Source organism: Pan troglodytes, chromosome 1, assembly GCF_028858775.2.
Source record: "Pan troglodytes isolate AG18354 chromosome 1, NHGRI_mPanTro3-v2.0_pri, whole genome shotgun sequence".
NCBI lineage: Eukaryota > Metazoa > Chordata > Mammalia > Primates > Hominidae > Pan > Pan troglodytes.
The window spans coordinates 195,689,680-195,714,262 of record NC_072398.2 but is presented as its reverse complement, the minus strand read 5'-3'; the positions used below and the strand labels follow the sequence as shown (position 1 = coordinate 195,714,262).

General features: G+C 40.1%; 1 protein-coding gene across 22 annotated transcripts in view; it reads left to right on the top strand.

Moving 5' to 3' along the window:
* The window catches only part of ZMYM4 (zinc finger MYM-type containing 4), a 154,049-nt gene that overhangs the window by 6,163 nt on the left and 123,303 nt on the right, over positions 1–24,583 (top strand). For 5 of the 22 annotated variants that reach the window (XM_024357822.3, XM_016958956.4, XM_063782882.1 and 2 more), the window contains exon 2: positions 22,158–22,219. The exons of 6 other annotated variants lie outside the window; for them this stretch is intronic. The gene's annotated coding sequence lies outside the window, so the exon portion shown is untranslated. Of the gene's footprint in view, positions 1–9,469; positions 9,504–19,258; positions 19,377–20,488; positions 20,569–22,157; positions 22,220–24,583 lie in introns of those variants that run through there. 11 more of the 22 variants (XM_063782862.1, XM_016958960.4, XM_063782883.1 and 8 more) reach the window with 5 other exon arrangements.

The following is a 24,583-nucleotide window of genomic DNA, read 5'->3' as shown; positions in this document are numbered from 1 at the left end:
AAATTAAGGCACAGAGAGATTTGCTGGAGATATGATGGCTAAATCAGGATCAATTATTACTTGAACTGGTCCTGTTCGATCATATAGGTTAGAACTTTTGTTTATCCAGAAATATTATGGTTAGTGTTTATATTCTCATTTGTAAAATAAAGAACATAATTCTTTATCTGGAATATATGGATGTTAGAATAATTTGAATTACATTCAAACAAAGTTGATGTAAGTTACTTCTCAGGAATCATTAAGTTAACTTGTTCCCTAAGAAATACATTTTTGTTTGAGATCATCTTAAAATATGTATTCACAGCTCACATTTATTTTTTAGAAAATATACACTAAATATTTTGAAGCTGTGATTTACTTTAAAGATTATGTTTGTACTTTTTTTGACAATGGAAAGATTTTCTTTTTTCTTTTTCTTTTTTTCTTTTTTTTGAGACAGAGTCTTGCTCTGTCGCCTAGGCTGGAGTACAGTGGCGCGATCTCAGCTCACTACAACCTCCACCTCCTGGGTTCAAGCAATTCTCCTGCCTCAGTCCCCCGAGTAGCTAGGATTACAGGCATGCACCACAATGCCCAGCTAATTTTTAGACAGGGTTTCACCATGTTGGCCAGGCTGGTCTTGAACTCGTGACCTCATGATCTGCCCACCTCAGCCTCCCAAAGTGCTGGGATTACAGGCGTGAGCCACCGCGCCTTGCCAGAAAGGTTTTCTTACTAAAGAATATGTAAGTAGATAAATATAAAATTGCAGTTTCTATGGATACTTAAGAGGTATTTTTGAATTCTGTATTAGGAGAACAGCCACTATTTAAAGAAAAGTGATATTTCCCTTAAAAATTCTGATTATTTTACTATGAGCTAACTGTATGTACTTACTTTAGCAAAGGAGAAAGGCAAGTATTGTATAAATGTACTGTATTCAACCGAACAAAATTGCTAATACTTGACCATTTGACTTAAAAAAAAAAAATGACACTTTTATGTGGCTTAGCCATTAGCAGGAGCATGGGTTTTTCAAAGTCAGTTTATGGTATAATCTCTGGAATTTAGCAATTTTGGGGTAGTAATAGTTCTTATCCAACCTTCTCATACCTATACCCACTTTCTTGTACTTAGGAAATATTTATATTGTTATTTTAATTTCATTCATATCATCTTTCTGGCCTCCTAGAAGCTTTAATTAGCTGCCTTTGACCAAAGATAGTCCTTTTTTTTGTTTTGTTTTGGTCTATCCAGCATATAGAACCCAGCACTGTCAGTTCTTTGAGAACCCAGCACATATCAAGAATCATATGTGTTTTTCTTTCTTTACACTTCCCAATATGTCTTACAGATGTATTTTAATACTGACATGCATATTATACATTTATAAGCCAAAAATTAATCTACCATTCCTGTCTCATCTAACTACTCATTTCTGTCCCTCCCTCCCTCCCTCCTTCCCTCCCTCCCTCCCTTCTTTCTTCCCTCCTTTCCTTCCTCCTTCCTTCCTTTTTTTCATAGTTGAAATAATTTCAAAGAAATAACACACATCACATCATTTAATCTACAAATACTTCCGTGTGTATTTCTAACAGATAAGAATTTTTAACAAGCACAACCACAATACTGTTACACCTAACAAAAGAGTTCCTTAATCCAGTCTGTGTTCAGACTTCTCTTATTCTTTAAGTGTCTTTTTACACTTGATTTGTTTAAATCATCCAACTAAGAGTTACACATTTCATTTAGTTTATATGTTTCTTAAGTTTTTCTTAACCTTAATCACCTCCCCCCACCTTTTTTTTTCTTTTTGAAATGGAGTTTTGCCCTTGTTGCCCAGGCTGGAGTGCAGTGGCGTGATCTTGGCTCACTGCATCGTCCGTTTCCTGGGTTCAAGCGATTTTCCTGCTTCAGCCTCCCGAGTAGCTGGGATTATAGGCATGCACCACCAGCCTTGGCTTATTTTGTGTTTTTAGTAGCGACAGGGTTTTGCCATGTTGGCCAAGCTGGTCTCAAGCTCCTGATTTCAAGTGATCCACCCACCTCCGCCTCCCAAAGTGCTGGGATTATAGGCATGAGCCACTGCACCCAGCCAGTAATCCCCTTTCTTAACTCATACCCCCTGTGCTCCTTTCCCATGCTATTTATTTGTTGGAAAAAATAGGTTATTGTTCCAGGATAATTTTCCACATTTCGGATTTGGCTGATTGAATCCTTGTTATGGTATTTAACATGTTCCTTTACCCCTCATATTTCCCACAAATTAAATACAGAGCAGTGGTTCTGAACTTTGGCTAAAACTTTAGAATTATCTGGAGAGCTTTTAGTTATCCTGATCCCTAGGCCACATCTCCGATAAATTAATCAGAGCCCATGAGGTAAAATGTCATCATCAATATTTTAAAAAATTTACCAAGTGATTTCAGTCTGTAGCCAAGATTGAGAGCCCTAGTTGGTAGAGCTTGATGAGTTTAGGTTCAGTTTCTTTGGCAAGAAATATTTATAAAGAGTGGTTATATAATTTATTTGCAATTAGACAATTTTGAGAATGAAAGGGGGTGCTATAATGATTACACAGAAGGAATAGTTTAAACTGGAATTGTTCTAGACAAATTAGGATTTATAGTCATTCCATTAGATGGGGCTGTGAATTCTTGTTGGATCGTTCTAGGAGGTAACATAAGTGGTGGTTCTACTTTTAGTGATACTAAATGGATCATTTGGTTTAGGTTCTGTCAGTGGGATCCAAATGTAATTTATTTTTAACTTTTCACTTAATGATAATTCTTGCCTATATCCATTATTTCATTAGAAGAGTGATTTTTTTTGGTCATTTCTTTTGTATTTATTAACTGGAATTCTTTCATAAAGAATTCCCTCATCAATTATTTGGTTACCTTGTAATACGGTTTGTAAAGAAAAAGCAGGATAAATGCTTTTTTTTTTTCCCCTTTATCAGTAATTTTCAGAAAAATGAATTGATGCCCGCCCTCACAACTCCCAAAGGTGAGGTTTGGGAGGGAGTATCATTAGGAACTCACGAGTTTTACCATATGTGATACATTCTAATTTATCATAGTCATTATTTTTGGTGTTCAATTTGTTGTATCTTTGATGATTGGTGGTCTCTTAAATTAGTTTCCTAAGGCTGCCAAAAAACTGCTACATACTTGGTAGCTTAAAACATCAGAAATTATCTCACAGTTTTGGAGGCTAGAAGTCCAAAATCAAGGCTCTAGGGAAGAATCTTTGCTTGTCTCTTCTATCTTCTTGTGGCTTGGTTGGTATTCCTTGACTTGTGGCGGCAAAACTCCTGTCTTTGCCTTCATCTTCCCTTGGTCTTCTTTCTGCATCTTCTTTTCTGTCTCTTAGGGTCTACCTTATTCCTGGATGTTCTCAGCTCAAGATCCTTACCGTAATTACCTCTCCAAAGATCTAGTCTGCTCACATACTGTGGTTCTGGATGGACATAACTTTTGGGAGCCACAGTTTAATACACTACAGTTCTTTTTTTGACCCCTAAAACTTCATTTACATCCCATATGCAAAATAAATTCACCTCATCCCAACATCCTCAAAAGTCTCGACCTATTACAGCATGAACTCTGTTTTTTTTTTTTAGACGGAGTTTCACTCTCTCGCCCAGGCTGGAGTGTAGTGGCAGAATCTTGGCTCACTGCAACCTCTGCCTCCTGGGTTCAAGCCATTTTCCTGCCTCAGTCTCCCAAGTAGCTGGGACTACAGGAGCGTGCCGCCATGCCTGGCTAATTTTTTGTATTTTTAGTGGAGACGGGGTTTCACTATGTTAGGATGGGCTCCATCTCCTGACCTCGTGATCTGCCCGCCTCGGCCTCCCAAAGTGCTGGGATTACAGGCATGAGCCACCGTGCCCAGCTACAGCATGAACTCTTAAGTCCAAAATCTCCAAATATTATAACCTCAAAAATTTGAAATCTCATTGTCTTAAATCATCTAAATTAGGTAAGAGTATGGACTCGGCATGATTCATTTGGGATAAAATTCTCCATCTGTGGACCTGTGAAACTGGAAAACAACTTATCTGCTTCCAAAATACAGTGATGAGAGGATGAGACAGCTGTTAAGATAGACATTCCCATTCAAAAGGAAGAAAATGGAAAGAATAAAGGATCACCGGTTTCAAGCAAGTTCAAAACTCAGCAGGACAAATTTCTCTAGGTTTCAGGGCCTGAGAATAATCCTCTGTGGCTTGATCCTCTGCCCTCTGGGCCCATGGAGGCTCTGTCTGCAGCTGGTGTGGGCCTGTTTCTCCCCTCCCCCAAACCCCCACTATGCTGCTTGCCTTCAGTCATTTTTACTTTTCCCTGAAGGGTTGCACATGTTTGTAGTTGAGTAACTGTATTAGCCCATTTCTTGCCTATAAAATCCCAGAAGTAAGACACTTTAAAAAATTTTGTCCCATCTCTGTTCCTTTCAGTACAGGCTGACAGCATTTTTGTTGGTATGTTATTCTTTAAAACCTTGTCAGTCTCCTTACATATCAAGGGGGTCCATATCATTAGACGAGAGGATTCTTCACAGCTCCTTACTGATAACCCCATCTCCATTCCTCGTTTCTGTTGAGATGATTGATTGGATCCATGAGTCACACTGCTATTACCTTCAGCATATGGTTGTCCAGCCACGTGGCCTGCTCTCTAGAACACACTTTTCTAACAGTGAATTTCCTAATTTCTGCATCCTTTGTATTCTGAATAATCTGAGAACCTCCCAGTTAATCGTTGTTTCCTTTTGCTTAAAGTTCCTTCTTCAATTTATCTCTTTCTTCTTGTATTTTACTATAAATACCAAGGAGGAACCAAGCTGTACCTTCAGCACTTTGCTTGGGAATCTCCTAGGCTAAATATTCAAGTTCATGGCTTCCAGATTCTCCTTTCTATCCCACAGTAGAACATAGTTCAGCCACTTTATAACATAGCTCACCTTTCTTCCAGTTCCCGGTCACATATTCTTTATTTACTTCTGAGACAGCAACAGAAGCATCCTTAACCAAAATATTGATATGAACCAAAATGTTCACAATTCTGTGTATGTATTCTCTAAGACTACAGAAGCTTTCTCTTAGTTGCTCATCACATCCTTCTAAACCCTAACCAGAATTGCCTTTGACATCAGTATTTCTACCACCATGTCTTTAAGGCAGTCTGTACTTTTTTAAAATCATGCATCTCAAAACTCTTTCAGCCCATTACCCAATTTCAAAGCCACCTTTACATTTTTTTCTTTTCTCTCTCTTTTTCTCTTTCTTTCTTTTTGTTACTTTCTTTTCTTTCTTTGTCTCTCTCTCTTTCTCTCTTTCTTCCTTCCTCCCTTCCTCCTTTCCCCCCTTCCCTTCCCTTCCCTTCCTTCCGTCCCTTCCTTTCTCTTCCTTTCCCTTTCTTTCTCTTTCTTTCTCTCTTTCTTTCTCTCTCTCTCTCTCTCTCTCCCACTCTCTCTCTTCTTTCTTTGTTTAAAAGTTTTTTAATAGAGATGGTGTTTTACCATGTTGCACAGGCTGATCTCGAACTCATGAGCTCAAGCAGTCCTCACACCTTGGCCTCCCAAAGTGTTGGGACTACAGGCATAAGCCATCATGCCTGGCCCACCTTCACATTTTTAGATATTAAAGCAGCACTCCACTTCCATGTACTAAAATCTGAATTAGTTTCCTAGGTTTGCCATAAGAAATTACCACAAACTTGGTGGTTTAAAATTAAAGAAATTTATCATCTCACAGTTCTGGAGGCTAAAAGTTTGAAATCAGGATGTTGGCAAGGCCATGCTTTCTCTGAAGCCTTTAGGGAAGAATTCTTCCTCCTCTCTTTGAGCCTCTGGTGGTCTCATGTGTTCCTTGATTTGTGGTAGATTACTCCAGTTTTTGCCTCTGTCTTTACATGGCATTATCTCTTTGTCTCTCTTGTCTTCATTTCTGTCTCTTCTAAGGACACTCTTCACTGGATTTAGGGCCCACTCTAATTCAGGATGATCTCATTTCAAGACCCTTACATTAACTACACCAGCAAAGAACTTTATTCCACATGAAGTCATATTCTGAGGATCTGCGTGGACATCTCTCTTGGGGACCACAATTTAACCCACAACATGGTCTTCAAGGTCGGCACCTCGATCCTTTTTTAAAATTGATTTTTTTATATTTAAAAAATCACCGGTCGGGTGCGATGGCTCACGCATGTAATCCCAGCACACTGAGAGGCCAGTGCGGGCGGAACACGAGGTCAGGAGATCGAGACCATCCTGGCTAACACAGTGAAACCCTGTCTCTACTAAAAATACAAAAAATTAGCCAGGCGTGGTGGCACATGCCTGTAATCCCAGCTACTCGGGAGGCTGAGGAAGGAGAATCACTTGAACCCAGGAGGCGGAGGTTGCAGTGAGCCAAGATTGTGCCACTGCACTCCAGCCTGGGTGACAGAGCGAGACTCCATCTCAAAAAAAAAAAAAAAAAAAAATTACCCTAAGTTTAAAAAAATGTGTTAAAATGTACATAACAAAGTGCAGTAAGCCAGGCACAGGAAGACAGAAACTGCATCTTGTCACTTAATGTGGAATCTAAAACAATAGAATTCATAGAAGCAGAGAGTAGAATTATAGTTACCAGAGCATGGGGGATGGAAGGGAGGGACAGGAAGATATTAGTCCAAGAGTAGAAAGTTGTAGTCAGGTGGTGTAAATAAGTATTTAAGGTGATGGATATGCTAATTTGCTTGATTCAGTCATTCCACACTGTATACATACGTGTGTATCAAAACACCACTGTGTACCCCCTTAATTTTGTGCAATTATAACTTCTCAAAAAGCAAATCATATAATAAATATATATATATATAATATAACATTTACCATTTTAACAACTTTAAGTGTATAATTCAGTGGCATTAAGTACATAAACAATATTGTACAATGATTACCATTATTCATTTCACCCACAGTAGAAACTCTACATGTTATGCAGTAACCCTGCATGGTCCCTCGCCCCAGCCTCTGGTAAACTTTAAATTACTTTCTGTGTCTATGAAGTTGCCTATTCTAGATATTTCATGTAAGTGGACTCATACAATATTTATCCTTTGGTGTCTGACTTATTTCACTTAGCATATTTTCAAGGTTCATCCAGTTATAGTATGTATCAGAACCTCTCATTCCTTTTTATGGCTGCAAAATATTCCATTGTGTGCATATACATTTTATTTATCCATTCATCCATCAATAGACACCTTTTGGCTATTGTGAGTAATGTTGCTATAAACATTGGTATATAAGTATTTGTTTGAGTCCTTGCTTTCACTTCCTTCTGGTATTGTGATGGTTTTAATGAATGTCTTTTAAAATTCATGTTGAAATTTGATGCCCAATATGGCAGTATTAGGAGGTGGGCCCTAGTGGGAGGTGTTTGGATAGTGGGGACACTGCCCTAATGAGTTGTTACAAGCAAGGTTCCACCTTTTGTATGTCTCTTTGCCCCCTTGCCTTTTTGCTTTTCCATGCTGTGGTGCAGCACATAACCCTCACCAAAAGCTAAGCAGACACCAGTGCTATGCTTTTGGACTTCCCAGCCACCAGAATTGTGAGCTACATAAACCTCTTTTCTTTATAAGTTACTCAACCTCAGGTATTCTGTTACAGCAAGACTAAACAGACTAGTACAGGTATGTACCTAGGAATGGATTTGCTGGGTTATATAGGAATTCTGTTTATCCTTATTTATTTATTTATTTATTCATTTTTTGAGACAGGGTCTCACTTTGTTGTCCAGGCTGGAGTGCAGTGGTGTGATCATGGGTCACTGCAGCCTCTACCTCCCTGGTTTAAGCTGTCCTCCCACCTCAGCCCCACAAGTAGCTGGGACTACAGATGTGCAACACTATGCCCAGCTAATTTTAGTTTTTCTTATAGAGACGGGGTTTGGCCATGTTACCAAGGCTGGTCTTGAACTCCTGAGCTCAAGCGATGCACCTGCCTTGGCATCTCAAAGTGCTGGGATTACAGGTGTGAGCCACCATGCCCAGCCTATGTTTATCTTTTTGAGGAACCTTTTGCACGGGGGCTATAGCATTTTCCATTTGCACCAGCAATGCATGAGGATTCCAGCTTTTCTGCATCCTCACCAATACTTGTTGTTTTCTGTGTGTGTGTGTGTTTTTTTTTGAGACAGAGTGTTACTCTGTTGCCCAGGCCGGAGTGCAGTGGTGCCATCTCACCTCACTGTAACCTCCACCCTTCACCTTCTGGGTTCAGGTGATTCTTCTGCCTCAGCCTCCCAAGTAGCTGGGATTACAGGTGTGTGCCATCATGCCTGGCTAATTTTTTTTCTTTTTTTGTACTTTTAGTAGAGATGGGGTTTCACTGTGTTGGCCAGACTAGTCTTGAACTCCTGACCTCAAGCGATCTACCTACCTCGGCCTTTCAAAGTCTTTCATTTTTGGTTAATAACTGTCCTAGTGGGTGTGAAGTGGTATCTTTTTTTTTTTTTTTTTTTTGAGACGGAGTCTTGCTCAGTCGCCCAGGCTGGAGTGCAGTGGCGCAATCTCAGCTCACTGCAAGCTCCACCTCCTGGGTTTATGCCATTCTCCTGCCTCAGCCTCCCGAATACCTGGGACTACAGGCGCCCACCACCACACCCGGCCAATTTTTTTGTATTTTTAGTAGAGACAGGTTTCACCATGTTAGCCAGGATAGTCTTGATCTCCTGACCTCGTGAGCCACCCGCCTCGGCCTCCCAAAGTGCTGGGATTACAGGTGTGAGGCACTGCACCCGGCCTTGAAGTGGTATCTTATTGTGGCTTGGATTTGAATTTTTCCAGTGACTAATGATGCTGAACATTTTTTCATGTGTTTATTGGCCTTTTGTATATGTTCTCTGGAGAAATGTTATTTAAGTCCTTTGTGCATTTTTTTAATTGGGTTGCTTGTCTTTTTTGTTGTTGAGTTTTAGGAATTGTTTTTATATTCTAAATATTAAACTCTTACACATAAATAATTTACAAATATTTTTTTCCCATTCTGTAGATTGTCTTTTCACCCTCACGATAGTGGCCTTGATGCACAAAAGTTTTAAATTTTAATGAAATCCAATTTGTGTTTTTCTTTTGTAGCTTATGCTTTTGGTATCATATTTAAGATGCTATTGCTAGATCTAAGTTCATGTAGATTTTTCCCTATGTTTTCTTCTAAGAGTTTTAGTGTTTAGGTCTTTAATTTAGGTCTTTAATCCATCTTGAGTTAATTTTTGTTTATGGTACAAAGTAAGTGTCCAGTTTCAATCTTTTGTATATGAATATCCAGGTTTCATAGCACCTTTTGTTGAAGAGCCTGTTCTTTCCCCATTGAGTGGTCCTGGAAACCTTGTTGAAAGTCAGTTGACCATCGTATCAGTCAGTTTGGGCTGTCGTAACACAGTATCATAGTCTGGGTGGCTTAAACAACAAATTTATTTCTTACATTTCAGGAGGCTGGGAAGTCCAAGATCAAAGTGCCCACAGGTAGGTTTTATTTTCAGGCCTTTTCTCTTGGCTTGTAGATAGCCACTACCTTGCTCTGTGCTCATGTGATTTCTTAGTGTTTGTGAGGTGAGAGAGAGAGTAAGCTTTCTGGTGTTTCTTCTTAGAAGGGCATTAATCACATCATGAGAGCTCCACTCTCACTACCTCATCTAGCTGATTACCTTTTAAAGTCCCCCTCTCCAAGTATTATTACATGGGGGGTTAAGGCTTCAACATATGAATCTGGGGAGGAGGGATACAAACATTCAGACCATAACAACGACAAATGCAAGAGTTTATTTCTAGACTTTCAGTTCTGTTCTATTTGTCTATATGCCTGTTCTTGTGTCAGTACTACACTGTTTTGATTACTGTAGCTTTGTAGTAGGTTTGAAATTAGGAAGTAGGAGTCCTCAAGTTTTTTTTTCAAGATTGTTTTGGCTATTTGGGGTGTGTTGAAATTTCACGTGAAATTGAGGGTGGTTTTTTCCTATTTCTGAAAAAAGAGTTATTAGGATTTTGACAGGGATCAAGATTGAATTTGTGGATCAAGGGTAGTTACTGTCATCTTAACAATGTTAAGTCTTCCAGTCTGTGAACATGGGATGTCTTTCCATTTATTTTGGTCTTCTTTTATTTCTTTCAGCAATGTTTTGTACAGGTCTTTTAGTGTACAAGTCTTGTGCTTCCTTGGTTAAATTTTTCTCAAGTATCAATCAGTATAATCTACCACATTAGTAGAATGAAGAAAAAAAAGAACTCACTACAGTCTGTCCTTTGTATCTATGAGTTCCACATCTGCAGATTCAACCAACTGCAGATCAAAAATATTTGGAAAAAAAAATAAAAGGTAATACAAATTTATTCCTTAATCAAGGACCAGAGGAAAAAAAATACAACATTTAAAAATAGAGTATAACAACTGTTTGCATAGTATTTGCATTGTATTAGGTGTTATAAGTAATCTAGAGATGATTTAAATTGTATAGGAGGATGTGTGTAGGTTATATGCAAATACTATATATAAGGGACTTGAGCATTCAAGGATTTTGGTATCTTTGGGGGGTCCAGGGTCCAGTCCCCCACAGATACTGAGGAATGACTAAATCATCTCAGTTGATGCAGAGAAAGTATTAAAGAAAAGCTAACATCCTTTCCTTTGTAAAAGCACTTTAATAAACTAGGAAAAGAGGGGAATTTCCTCAACATGATAAAGGCTACCCATGAAAAATCATTGCTTACATCATATTCAGTGGTGAAAGACTGAGAGATTTTATCCTCAGATCAGGAACAAGATGAGGATGCCTTCTTTCACCATGTCTATTCGGTGTAGTATTAGAAGTTCTAGCCAGAAGTTAAGCAAGAAAAAGGAAATGAAAAGCATTCAAATTGGAAAGGAAGAAGTAAAACTATCTCTATTTAAAGATGACATGATCTTATATGTAGAATACCCTTAAAGTTACGCCAAAAACAAAACTGTGCAAGTTAGTAAGAAATTCAGCAAAGTTGCAGGATATGGCATCAACACACAAAAATCAGTTGTATTTATATACACTCTAAATGAACAATCCCAAAGGAAATTTTAAGAAAACAATTTCATTTACATTAGAGTCAAGAAGAAAAAAAAAATACTGAAACACCTGTATCCCTTTGACTTAACTCCAATAGTCCTTGAAAGATTCCTCCCCGTCCGCCAAAAAAATAGAACCAGGCTCATCTATACATATGCTACTTCAGACCTGGAATTAACTTGTTTTGCAAGAAGCCTCAGTACCTTTCAGTGGAAGGTGGTATCTGGAGACCACAGCCTGAACTCAGACAAACTTTTTGAAGTTAGAATCTTTATGAGATGGTATAAGTTGCTTATTTCCCATTCACTCCTGAGCCTGCCTGCCTCTGTCTGCCTATTTTTTTTTTTTTTTTTAAGAGACAGGATCTTAACTCTGTTGCCCAGGTTGGAATGCAGTGGCATGATCACGGCTCACTGAAGGCTTGACCTCCTGGGCTCAAGCGATCCTCCCACCTCACCCACCTGAGCAGCTAGGACCACAGACAATACTCTTGTGCCTGGCTATTTAAATAATTTTTTTTTTTTTTTTTTTTTGTAGAGACAGGGTCTCCATATGTTGTCCAGGCTGGTCTTGAACTCCTGGACTCAAGCAGTCCTCCACCTCTGCCTCCCAAAGATTATAGGTATGAACCACCCTGCCTGGCCCTAGCTTATCTTTCTGTTTTGGCACTGAAATTCTTCTCTTTAGGAACACTGAAATGATCTAATAATCACCAAATCTAATGGATGCTTTTCAGAGATTATTTTATTTGACTTTTCTTAGATCTTTATTTGACCTTTCTTATTTCTGTTGCCCTTCCTTCCTCGACTTTTTCCTTGTTTTATGAGATGGCATTCTCATAGTTCTCCTCTTGAATTGCTCTTTTTGCATGCTCAATAAGTGTTATTCCCTCAGCTTGTATTTTCTTGGGCAATCTCTTCTACAGTAGTGGTTTTACTTAATTTTTTTTTTTTTTTTTACTTAATATTTTTTAAGAGATGAGGTCTTGCTATATTACCCAGGCTGGCCTTGAACTCCTGGCCTCAAGTGATCCTCCTTCCTTGGCCTCCCAAAGTGCTGGGATTACAGGCATCAGCCACTGGCTTATAGTAGTAGTTTTAGGATCTACCCATTAAGTACATTATGTGATTTCCATTTTACTTCTTCGCTTCTGTTTTTGTCTTTAAAACTAAAAATCTTGTGTTTTTGCTGTCACACAAATACTGCAAATTCACTATGTCTACAACTGAACTCCTTCCTTCTTCCCTGCCAATTACTTGCTCACACACCTAGTGCCCTCCCCTTCTCAACTTGTTATTTTTCCTATTTATTTATTTTATTTTTATTTTTATTTTATTTTATTTTTTGGGGGACGGAGTCTCGCTCTGTCACCCAGGCTGGAATGCAGTGACGCAATCTCGGCTCACTGCAACCTCCATCTCCTGGGTTCAAGCGATTCTCCTGCCTTAGCCTCCCATGTAGCTGGGATTACAGGCATGCGCCACCACGCCTGGCTAATTTTTGTATTTTTAGTAGAGACGGGGTTTCACCATGTTGGTCAGGCTGGTCTCAAACTCCTGACCTCGCGATCTGCCAGCCTTGGCCTCCCAAAATGCTAGGATTACAGACGTGAGCCACCACTCCCGGCCTATTTTTATTTTTATTTTAGAGACAGTCTTGCTATGTTGCCCTGGATGGAATGCAGTGGCAAGATCATAGCCCTCTGCAGCCCCAGTCTGTTATTCTTCACATATTATCTCTATAGTTACTGGCTTCTAGTCACCCAAGTTAGAAATCTATGAGTCATCTTTTGTTTCTTCCCTTTCCCTTACTGTTTAGTTTTAATTGCTAAGTCTTGTTAATACTACATCAGGTATGATTTTAAAAACATTTTTGATTTTCTACTGCCACCACCTTAGTTCTGGTACTCATTTTGCATGTTTTGTCTTTTGAGTTTCCTTGCTTTTACAACTCTTCTTTTCGCACTCCCTTCTTTACTGTTTCCTCTACCCCATTCATTTTTACACATTGGAGACAAATTTGTCTTCTAAAATGAAAACATGTTTATCTCTGAGGTAACAAGTTGGCTCCCTTATTATTCCAGTTCTCTAAGGTGGTTATTGGTCAGAGTTTTTTCCTGTGGCGAAAGGCAGCTTGCCTTACAGCTCTGACTCCTATCAGAAATTTACTTTTTCTTTGTGGGAGAGTTTCTTTCTGAATGTCTTTGCTACTGTCACGCTAGCTTTGGTAGAGGCCCTGCTCGTGCCCCCAACCTCTGTGGCGACAGAATCTTTGCCTAATTCCACCCAGCACAGCTGAGACCAGGCTGTGATTATTTCAAAACAGACTTTATTAAAAGCTTAGTATAATAGGGAATTGCAGAACAAATATGTATGTATTTATGTATGTATTATGTGTGGCTGATCTAGGAGAAATAGGCAGCATCTACTTGCTGAGCTTTCAGTTGTCTCATGGTGAGCAGAGGGCATCTTTTCTTTGAAACTCAGAAGCAGGTTGAAATCTGGGGGAATTAACTTATTTTTGTCCTTTCTTCCAAAGACCTTATTTCATGACCTATAATTTGTGTCCTGGCTGACTAACATTGGGAATATCAGTTCACTTTAGGAGATTCAGTCTCCTTCCTGCTCAGATTTATTGTTACTCTGTCTCCAGTAGAACAAATAGACCATTAGTATAGGAGAGATTCATTCATTGAACAAATATTTAGGACATGTGTCAGACGTGGTTCCAAGTGCTGGACAAAGAATAATAAGGAAGTTAAGCTTTGTGCTAGTGGTGGGGGTAAGATAGAAAATAAAAAAGAAATAGAGAAAATAATTTTAGGTAGTGAAGAAAACAGGACAGCATAAGATAATATGATAGTGATTGCGGTAGGAAGAATAGATAATTCTCTGAGCATGTTGGTTTTTTTGTATGATCTAAAGAGTATGATCTCTTAAAAAGATTCTTTTGGCTCCTGTGTATGAGATGAACTTCAGGGAGCAAGATGGGAAACAGAGGGTCAGTTAGGAAGCTATTGGTATAATTCAGGTATGAAAGTAATCATTGGAGTAGGGTGTAGATGATGAGAATTGGTTGGGATATATTTTGGAGGTACAGTCAATAGGACTTGTCGATAAATGTAGTGAAATAAAGAAGACCACTAACCCCTAGGTAGCAGGGTTAGTGCTAGATAGTTGGTGGCACCATTAATTGAGATAGGAAAACTGGGGAAAGAATACACAGTGGTCGGGATGAAGGAGGAAGCTATTATTTCCTTACTTTAGATCACTCCACTGATTTAAAAATTGGTGATTACTTAACACCTACAGTGTAGTCTGAATCAGGGGTTCTCAACATTGGCACTGTTGGCATTATGGACCAGGTAATTTTTTGTTGTGGGGTATTGTCTTGTGCATTGTGGGATATTCAGCTGCATACTTAACCCACTATCAACTAAGATGTCAGTAGCACTGCCCCACTAGTTGTGGTAACTAAAAATATCTCCAGACATTGCCAGTGTCTTCTGGGGAACAAAATTGCCCCTGGTTGAATACCACTGGTCCAGATACTTTTACCATATATCCTAAAGACCTTTTTAGATTGTTGTATTCTATGTATAATAGCTGCTTTTCATACCATTCACTTATATAAATTATGACAATATATCATAGTGATTGACTTGCCAGTTTTCTTTCTTTTCTTTTCTTTTCTTTCTTTTCTTTTCTTTTCTTTCAGATGGAGTCTCACTCTGTCACCTAGGCTGGAGTGCGGTGGTGCGATCTCAACTCACTGCAGCCCCTGGCTTCCGGGCTCAAGTGATTCTCCCACCTCAGCCTCTGAAGTAGCTGAGATTACAGATGCGCACTACCACGCCCAGCTAATTTTTGTATTTTTAGTAGAGACAGGGTTTCTCCATGTTGGCCAGGCTGGCCTTGAACTCCTGACCTCAAGTGATCCACCCGCCTTGGCCTCCCAAAATGCTGGGATTACAGGCGTGAGCCATCTCTCCTGGACTGACTTTCCAGTTTTCTTGTCTTTTTAAAAATCATATTTTATTCAGCCATAACTACTAATTGTACTTATGCTTAGCATATTTCTTTCTAGGATATTTCTTTGCAGGTATGTGTTTTTACATGGTTAACATCACATGTACAGTTCTGTTTCCTGATTTTATTTACTTACTTAGTTTTTATTTTTTTAGAGACAGGATCTGGCTCTGTCACCCAGGCTGGGGTGCAGTGGTGCAATCATAGCTCACTGCAGCTTTGAACTCCTGAGCTCAAGGGATCCTCCTGCCTCTCCAGTAGCTAGGACTACAGGCGCATGCCACCATGCCTGGCTCATTTTTCATTTTTTGTAGAGATTGGGGTCTTGCTATGTTGCCCAGGCTGGTCTTGAACTCCTGGCCTCAAACAATCTTCCTGCCTCGGCCTTCCAAAGTGTGTTGGGATTATAGGAATGAGCCACCATGCCTGGGTGGATGAAAATATTCTAGAATTGATTGTGGTAATGATTGTACTGCTCTGAATATACTAAGCACAATTGAATTGTGCAATTTAAATTGATGAGTTATGTGGCATTTGAATTATATCTCAGTAAAGCTGTTATTTTTAAAAAAGAAGCTAAACCAAATAGCATTATATGTAGTTTCTGTCTGTAGCTCTAGTTCTCTAGAAATTAAATTACTGGTTCAGGCATGTGATAAATATTTTTGAAATAAGGTTTATTGCAGTAAAATTTATACAGAGTAAAATTCATCCTTTCATTGTACAGTTCTGTAAGGTTTGACATACGCATATAGTGGTAAAATTAGCACTATAATCAAGATGCAGTACATTTTCATCACCCCCTAGATTCTTTTATGCCCCTTTATAGCCAACATTTCCCCTTCCTCTGCCTCTAGCAGCCACTCAATCTGTTTTCTATTCTGTAGTTTTCCCTTTTCAGAAGATCATGTCAATCATACTTTACAGTGTGTAGCCTTTGAGTTTGGCTTTTTTTACTTAGCATTATGTGTTTGAGATTTATCCATGTTGCATGTGTCTTGCTGATAGTTCACTGTATGGATATACTGAGTTTGGTTATTCATCAGTTGAAAGATATTTATGTCGTTTCTAGTTTTTGGTGATTATGAATAAAATCACTATAAACATTTGCCTATAGGTTTTTTTAAAACATACTTTTTTTTTTGGACGGGTGCTGTGGTTCACGCCTGTAATCCCAGCACTTTGGGAGGCCGAGGCAGGCGGATCACGAGGTCAGGAGATTGAGACCATCCTGGCTAACACGGTGAAACCCCGTCTCTGCTAAAAATACAAAAAAATTAGCCGGGCGTGGTGGCGGGTGCCTATAGTCCCAGCTACTCAGGAGGCTGAGGCAGGAGAATGGCGTGAACCTGGGAGGCGGAGCTTGCAGTGAGCCGAGACCGCGCCATTGCACTCCAGCCTGGGTGACAGATCGAGACTCCGTCTCAAAAAAACCAAACCAAAACAGACAAACAAACAAACAAAAAATATATATATATACTTTTTTTTTTGAGTCAGGGTCTCTCTCTGTGGCCCAGGCTGGATGCAGTGGTCTGGTACAATCTCAGCTCATTGTATCCTGGGCTTAGGTGATCATCCTCTGCATCCTGGGCTCAGGTGATCATCCCACCTCAGTGTCCGAGTAGTTGGGACTACAGGCATGCACTACCATGCCTCTCAAATTTTTCTGTTTTTAGTAGAGATGGGATTTCTCCCTGTTGTCCAGGCTGGTCTCGAACTCCTGGGCTCAAGCGATCCACCTGCCTCTGCCTCCCAAAGTGCTGGGATTGCAGCCACCACACCTGGCCAAATATATACTGTATTTTTAACAAGAAGACACTACCTTTAACGATTTGCTATTAGAAAGAAAATTTAAAGCAAGATATTTCATTCCCAGAAAGACTTAATAAAAGGAAGAGGCTTATTATATTGGGCCTAATTTCTTCATGCATATAGTTTTTCAAATTTAACTCTTTCCACAATGAATTTGAGGCAGTTTACAAAAAGATGTATGAGTAAAAGAAATAAGGGCCATGACAAAGGAAAATACAGATAATTCTGATGTGATTGATCAGAAAATATGATTAGTTAAGTATGTTCCATTATTAAATGGAGAGAACATACTGCATCTGCCAAGAAACAACATTTTCTAGTCCTGATTCTAAAGGTAATTTCAGGTGTGATTCTTCACTGAGTAATGTCTTCAGTAATGTTTTCTTTTTAACAGAAAAATTCAGCCTGAATTTCTTGTTTATGGGTTTTTATATAAACATGTTTTCATTTTTCTTGGGTACAAGGAGTAGGATTACTGGATCATATAAATGCTGTATGTCTTCTTATATTGTGTTTTGAGAGTTCTTTATATATTTTGGATACACATCCTTTATTAATGTTTTGAAAATATGCCCCCCAGTTTGTGGCTTGTTTTCACTTTCTTTTTTTTGCAGAAATAGGGTGCCGGGTCTTGCTTTGTTGCCTAGGCTGGTCTCATATTTCTGGCCTGAAGTGACCCTCCCACATCAGCTTCATTTTCTTAAGTGTTTTTCAAAGAGCAGAAATTTTTTATTTTGATTAAGTCTACTTTATCAATTTTTTTCTTTTATGGATTATGCTTTTTGTGTCATATCTAACTTCTGTGCCTTTTAGCATTTTATTTTTTTCTGTCTCCAGATGTCTTTCTACCTGCTCTTCCTTCAAGAACCAGCTTTTTCTTTCTTTTCCCTTTTGTCTCCAGACATAGCTACAGTTATTAGCAATAATAGTAGTGGTAGTGATTGTTACTTTTTTTTTTTTGAGACAGAGTTTCACTCTTGTCACCCCTGCTGGAGTGCAATGGTGCGATCTCAGCTCACTGCAACTTATGCCTCCTGAGTTCAAGCGATTCTCCTGCCTCAGCCTGCCAAGTAACTGGGATTACAGGTGCCTGCCACCGCGCCTGTCTAGTTTTTGTATTTTTAGTAGATACAGGGTTTCACCATGTGTTGGCCAGGCTGGTCTTGAACTCCTGACCTCAGGTGATCCACTTGGCCTCCCAAAGTGCTGGGATTACAGGCGTGAGCCACTGTGCCCGGCCATGATTGTTACTATTTAGCAGGCCCTTTTTGCACCACATTCCCGCTTTGATACCATAGTGTTTTTATTTGAGTCTTGCAAGTAAAGACTATTCTAAAGTTAGTTGGGAACTGAAGCCCAAGATAGAGATTGAGACAAGTGAATATACACACAGACATTCAGACACACAAATTTAATTTTCTAGAAATCAGCAGATAGATAGCATCAGAAGACCTAAGAGAAAGCATATCTTGGTTCAGTCTTGTGTTTTTGTTTTAGTTTTAGACACAGGGTGTTGGTATGTTGCCCAGGCTGGAACGCAGTAGCTATTCACAGGCGCGACCCCACTACTGATCAGCTTGGGAGTTTTGAACTGCTCCGTTTCTGACCTGAGCCAGTTCACTCCTCCTTAGGTAACCTGGTGGTCTCCTGCACTTGGGAGGTTACCGTATTGATGTCTACCATTGTGCAGACACCCAATTGGTATAGCTAGCACACTATAGCCCAGAACTCCTGGGCTCAAGTGATCCTCCTGCCTCAGCCTCCTGAGTAGCTGGGGCTATGGGCATATGCCACGTCGTGCAGCGGTTTAGTTGTTTTTTTTGAGACAGAGTCTCACTCTGTTGCCCAGCCTGGAGTGCAATGGCATGATCTCAGGCCGCTACAACCTCGGCCTCCTGGATTCAAGCAATTCTCCTGCCTCACCCTCCTGAATAGCTGGGATAACAGGCACCTGCCACCATGCCTGGCTAATTTTTTTGTATTTTTAGTAGGGACGGGGTTTCACCACGTTAGCCAGGCTGACCTCTAACTCCTAACATCAGGTGATCCACTCGCCTCGGCCTCCCAAAGTGCTGGGATTACAGGCGTGAGCCACCGCGCCCTGCGATTTAGTTGTTTTTAATTAATAATGTGCTTCAGAACCCCCAGGGGAGTTCCCCCATTTCCCCACCGCCTTCCCGCCTTTACAGTATGAAAATGCCCAGGCCCTATCTATTCTAGACCTTCTGAAGTAGAACATGAGGGAGAAGGTGAAGTATTGTAGAGTAGGTACTGCTACCATAATAGAATTGTGTCTGTGATACCATTAACATTTTTTTTTTTTTTTTTTTTTTTTTTGAGACAGGTTCCTGCTCTGTCACCCAGGCTGGAGTATGGTGGCATGATCATGACTTTCTACAGCCTCTAACCCCTAGGCTCAAGCAACCCTCCCACCTCAGCCTCCTGAGTAGCTGGGACTATAGGTACCTGCCACCATGCTTGGCTAATTTTTTTTTCTATTTGTTGTACAGACAGGGTCTTCCTATGTTACTTAGGCTGGTCTCAAAGTCCTGGGCTCAAATGATCCTGCTGCCTCAGCCTCCCGAAGTGCTAGGACTACAGGTGTGAACCACCATACCATGCCATTAACATGGTTTTTGTTTTTGTTTTTGAGATGGAGTCTCACTCTGTCACCGAGGCTGGAGTGTAGTGGCAGGATCTTGGCTCACTGCAACCTGTGCCTCCCGGGTTCAAGCGATTCTACTGCCTCTGCCTCCTGAGTAGCTGAGATTACAGGCAATGCGCCACCACACCTGGCTAATATTTGTATTGTTAGTAGAGATGAGGGGTTTCGCCATGTTGGTCAGGCTGATGTTGAACTGACCTCAGGTGATCCACCTGCCTCGGCCTCCCAAAGTTCTAAGATTACAGGCGTGAGCCCCTGCGCCCGGCTGTGGGGTTTTTTTTTTAAATGGATTAAATGGAAATACAGATAGTGTCTAATTCTGTTTCAGTAGGTTTCGATAGGTTTAGCGCACATGAAATACCTAGCATATACTAGGTGGTAATTTCTCGAAGCCAAGGAGAAAGAGTAGAAGTCAAGGGTAGTGTCATGGGAGCCCCGGAGGTCGATGCTAGGAAGTGGGAATAAACATACTCTTTTTTAGCCTTCCATTCTGTGGAACACTTGAATTATTTAAGAATCAGGCCAGGCACAGTGGCTCACACCTGTAATCCCAGCACTTTGGGAGCATGAGGTCAGGAGATCGAGACCATCCTGGCTAATACAGTGAAACCCCGTCTCTACTAAAAACACAAAAAATTAGCTGGGCGTGGTGGCACGCGCCTGCAGTCCCAGCTACTTGGGAGGCTGAGGCAGGAGAATCGCTTGAACCCAGGAGGCAGAGGTTGCAGTGAACCAAGATTGCGCCACTGCACTCCAGCCTGGGTGACAGAGTGAGACACTGTCTCAAAAAAAAAAAAAAAAGGAATAAAAATGTTTGTTCAAATTATTCTTTCATTCAGTCTTTTCTCTTGAAATTGACTATGGCATATCTTAATAACTTTCTTGCTTCTTTATATGATCTTTTCATAGAATGTGTGAAAACTCTGGGACTTGGAAAAAAATAGAGTGGTATATCATGTTCCTGGATGGAAAAACTCAATATTATAAAAGTATGTGTTCCATAAAATTAATTAAAATTAATATTATTCCATTAAGTATCCCAGTAAGGGTTTAAAAAATTATTCTATTTGATGATAGATAGGGCAGAATAATATGTGAAAGGCAAGACAATCTTGAATTAGAAGAATTATGAAGGCAGGGGCCAGTAGGGGAATATAGAACCTTGTTCTATAGTAGGGTCTTAAATATGATACTGGTATGGGAATGCTGAATTGTTACAAATAAACAGATTCATGTCTATATAACAGTAGAGTATATAGATCATTCATGTTTGGATGGTCTATTGGCCATTTTGGGGAAAAAGTTAGATCTTTTTCTTATTCCAAATGCCAATACATATCCTATTTGAATTCAATATATGAATATAAGAAAATGAAACTATTAAAGTACTGAAAGAAAATGTAGGTAAATATCTTGGGATGGTACGCTTTCCAAGCGTAAACAAAAAAAATTAATTCAAAAGAATGAGATTTGACTACATTGAAAACATTGTCACATTTTGAAAAAGGTAAATGTCTTTGAAATATCAGAGAACTGACTTTTCAGAACAAGGTATTGAACAGATAAAAACAATAGATAACCACTTGAGTCATTTTAGATTCCACTGTGCTTCACATCCCTAATTTCTATTCCAGTCACCATTCATGCTTTCATTCAACAAGTGTTTGAGTGCCTATTATGCATGAGGAACCATTGTAGGTACGGAGGATACAGTAATGAATAAAATGGAGAAAATCTCTGCTCTATGGAGTTTACATTCCAGGGATGGGGTGGGAATAACTGCTAAACAAATAATTAATGTACAACATTTTAAATAAAACATTTCTATAGAGGAAGATAAAGCAGACAATAGAGATACAGTGTACTTCGGTGGAGAGGGTATTGCAATTCTGAACAGTGGCAGTTAAGCAAAGATCTGAAAGAAATGAGAAGTCATATGGGTATCTGATAGGAGGAACATTCCAGGTAGAAGGAACGCAAGGGCAAAGATTATGAGGCAGGAGAGTGTTGTATATGTTTTGTGAACATCAAAGAGGCAGCATAGATGCAGTAGCTGAACATGAGTGAGCAAGGTGGTGAATAACAGGAGATGAGATCAGGGGAATAACAGGTTATAGATAATGTAGGGCCTTTTAAGGTCAGATAATTTGTTGTGGGGGCTGTTCTGTACATTGTAGGACGTTTCAGCATCCCTCGTTTCTATCTACTAGATTTCAACAGCACCCCCAAGTTCTGACAACCAAAACTGCCTCCAGACATTGTCAGATTTTCTAGATTTGGGGAGCAAAATTGCTCTGGTTAAGAACCACAACTCTGCTAAATGGGTACATAAATTCCTTTGGGGAAGACTTGGAGGAAGATTTATGGTATATACTTGCAGTAATGATGCAGAGTCCTTCCTCAAGAGGACCCAGTCTGTCCTCAGTCAAGAGTCTGGCTGGGCCTATGAATTGACTAACTTTGGAAACTGGGAAAATGCCCATGACTTGCACTGTGATAAGTCAAGTTGGGTTTTGGCCACCAGATTTAGCCATTTTTCTGTTATATAGATTAAACTGCCCATCTATTTCATTCCTAGGAACATCGTGATCAATTAGCCACTGCCAAAGATCCCTGCTGGCCAAAACATTCTGATTACCGGTATGTCCCTGCTGTCCTTATCTTTGGGGTTAAATAGTGCCATTTGGCCTCTGCTACTTTGGTATCCCATTATCCTTGGTGAAGTCAAGGAGCCCATCTCAGTGTGGCATTTTCTGCGGTTATCCCTGACCTACAAAGGAGAACAGCCACAGGACTTTTCAAAGATATGAGTGTTCCCCTTACTAACAGAATGACCCCTGGGCCTTCTCAGGAAATGTAGTTGGGTGGTAGGTGTGCAGGTTGCAGAGGATGAGTCCACTTCAGGATTCCCTCTTCCAGATAATGCCAGGGAAATCTACTGTCTCACTCTTATTAAATGTAGGCTATTGTTGAATCTAAGTTTCAGTCAACAACCAGAGAAGCCACTAGAGATACCTCCATCTACACAAGCTAACATATTCAATTCAGAATCTGTATTACGTGCACCTCGTATCAGTAAATTCTAACCACCTTAGTGTAATATCTTGAGACTCTGTTTTCACATGTCCCTCAGATTTCTGCTTTTATATATTAGCAAAATCTTGGAATTTTTTGGCCTGTAAAACTGTTTCCATTGTGTGTACCTGTCCCCCTACAACATGCTGAGATTTGACCCTAGTTATGGCTGTAGTGATGACGGGGTTAGCTGTGGTTGGTTTTGAGGAGAATGAACGTCCTCCTGTAGGGCATCTGTTGCACATGAGGATATCACATGATTTTCCAGCAAAAGAAGGCTATTCTTTTTAGATACAGAGGGCAGGTGGAAGTTTGAAATTGTCAGTTTCATTCTGATCCAACCAGATATTCCCATTTGAAGTTTCAGGGTCCCATTATTTCCCAGTAATTGTTCTTAACTTTTCTTTTTCTTTCTTTCTTTCTCTTTTTTTTTTTTGAGATGGGATTTTCGCTCTTATTGCCCAGGCTGGAGTGCAGTGACGCCATCTTGGCTCACTGCAACCTCCATCTCCCGGGTTTAGGCGATTCTCCTGCCTCAGCCTCCTGAGTAGCTAGGATTACAGGCATGCGCCACCACACCCTGCTAACGTTTGCATTTTTAGTAGAGACGGAGTTTCACCATGTTGGTCAGGCTGGTCTTGAACTCCTGACCTCAGGTGACCCACTTGCCCTGGCCTTTCAAAGTGCTGGGATTACAAGCGTGAGGCACCGCGCCCAGCCTGCTCTTACTTTTTCTTTCTTTCTTTCTTTTTTTTTTTTTTTTGGAGATGGAGTCTCGTTCTGTCTGCTCTTACTCTCACACAATAAACTTGGCGAGACTGAATTCAACTAATTTTGTAATTCAGTTTGCACAATTAAATTTTGCATTTGATTTTCAGCAATATCAACCTGTGGTTATATAAGAATTAAGATTATTAATACAAAAATGAGCCAGGCATTTTGGCTTACACCTGAGGGTGAGATGGGAGGATGGTTTGAGCCTGGGAGGCAGAGGTTGCTGTGAGCTGAGGTTGCAGTGAGCCGAGGTCACGCCACTGCACTCCAGCCTGGGTGCTTGTCACAAAAAAAAAAAAAAAAAAAATTGTATATATATTTTTAAGGTTATCTTGAAAGGTCTCTCTTTCTCTGACTGTGACTTAAGCTGACTTAATGGACCTGAACTTGTTATTTTCATCAGAAATGCAGAAGAGCACTTAGAGAATTCATCTCACATAACAGACTTTGTAGCCATCATTACTGCTTTACTAGTTAAGTGCAACAGCCATTTGGGTTCCCAAGGTACTTGCTTTAGTTGGCATTTCATCATCACCAACCACAGGTGATAGCCTGATTAACTGTGATGCCCCTGCATATGTGGGATTATTACCAAACTAGTTCCTGCTTGAGCCCTATACTCAAGCCTAAGGACACAACGAAAACCAATTCTGAATCCCATTTTTGTGTGCCTGTCTCCTATGACCACTGCCACTACCAGTCCTGTATCAGAGGACAGAAACCACACAGTAATTTGAATATGGAAAGTTTAACATAAAGAATTATTTACCATTAATGGGGAATTAACTCTAAGGCTTAAAGAGAATGCTAAAGATACAGAATAACAGTAGAGGGAGCGGCCACTACCTCTAGGTCTGAGGCAAAGTTAACAAGGATGGAATAAATCTGGATGATGGCCAGCCCACCAGCTTCAAGGCTGAGATTCAGATCTTGTTGGAGAAGATGTGGCCCACTGGATGCTGGAAACATCTGAGGTGGGGCAGGCTTTTGCTGGCAATTAAAAAATGCCCCCATGGGGTGCCAATAAAAGTCAGTAGGATGGTGAGTCCCTCATCTCTACGAAAAATAAAAATATTAGCTGGACATACTGGTGTGAACCTATGGTCCCAGCTACTTGAGAGGCTGAGGTGGAAGGATTGCTTGAGCCCAGGAGAT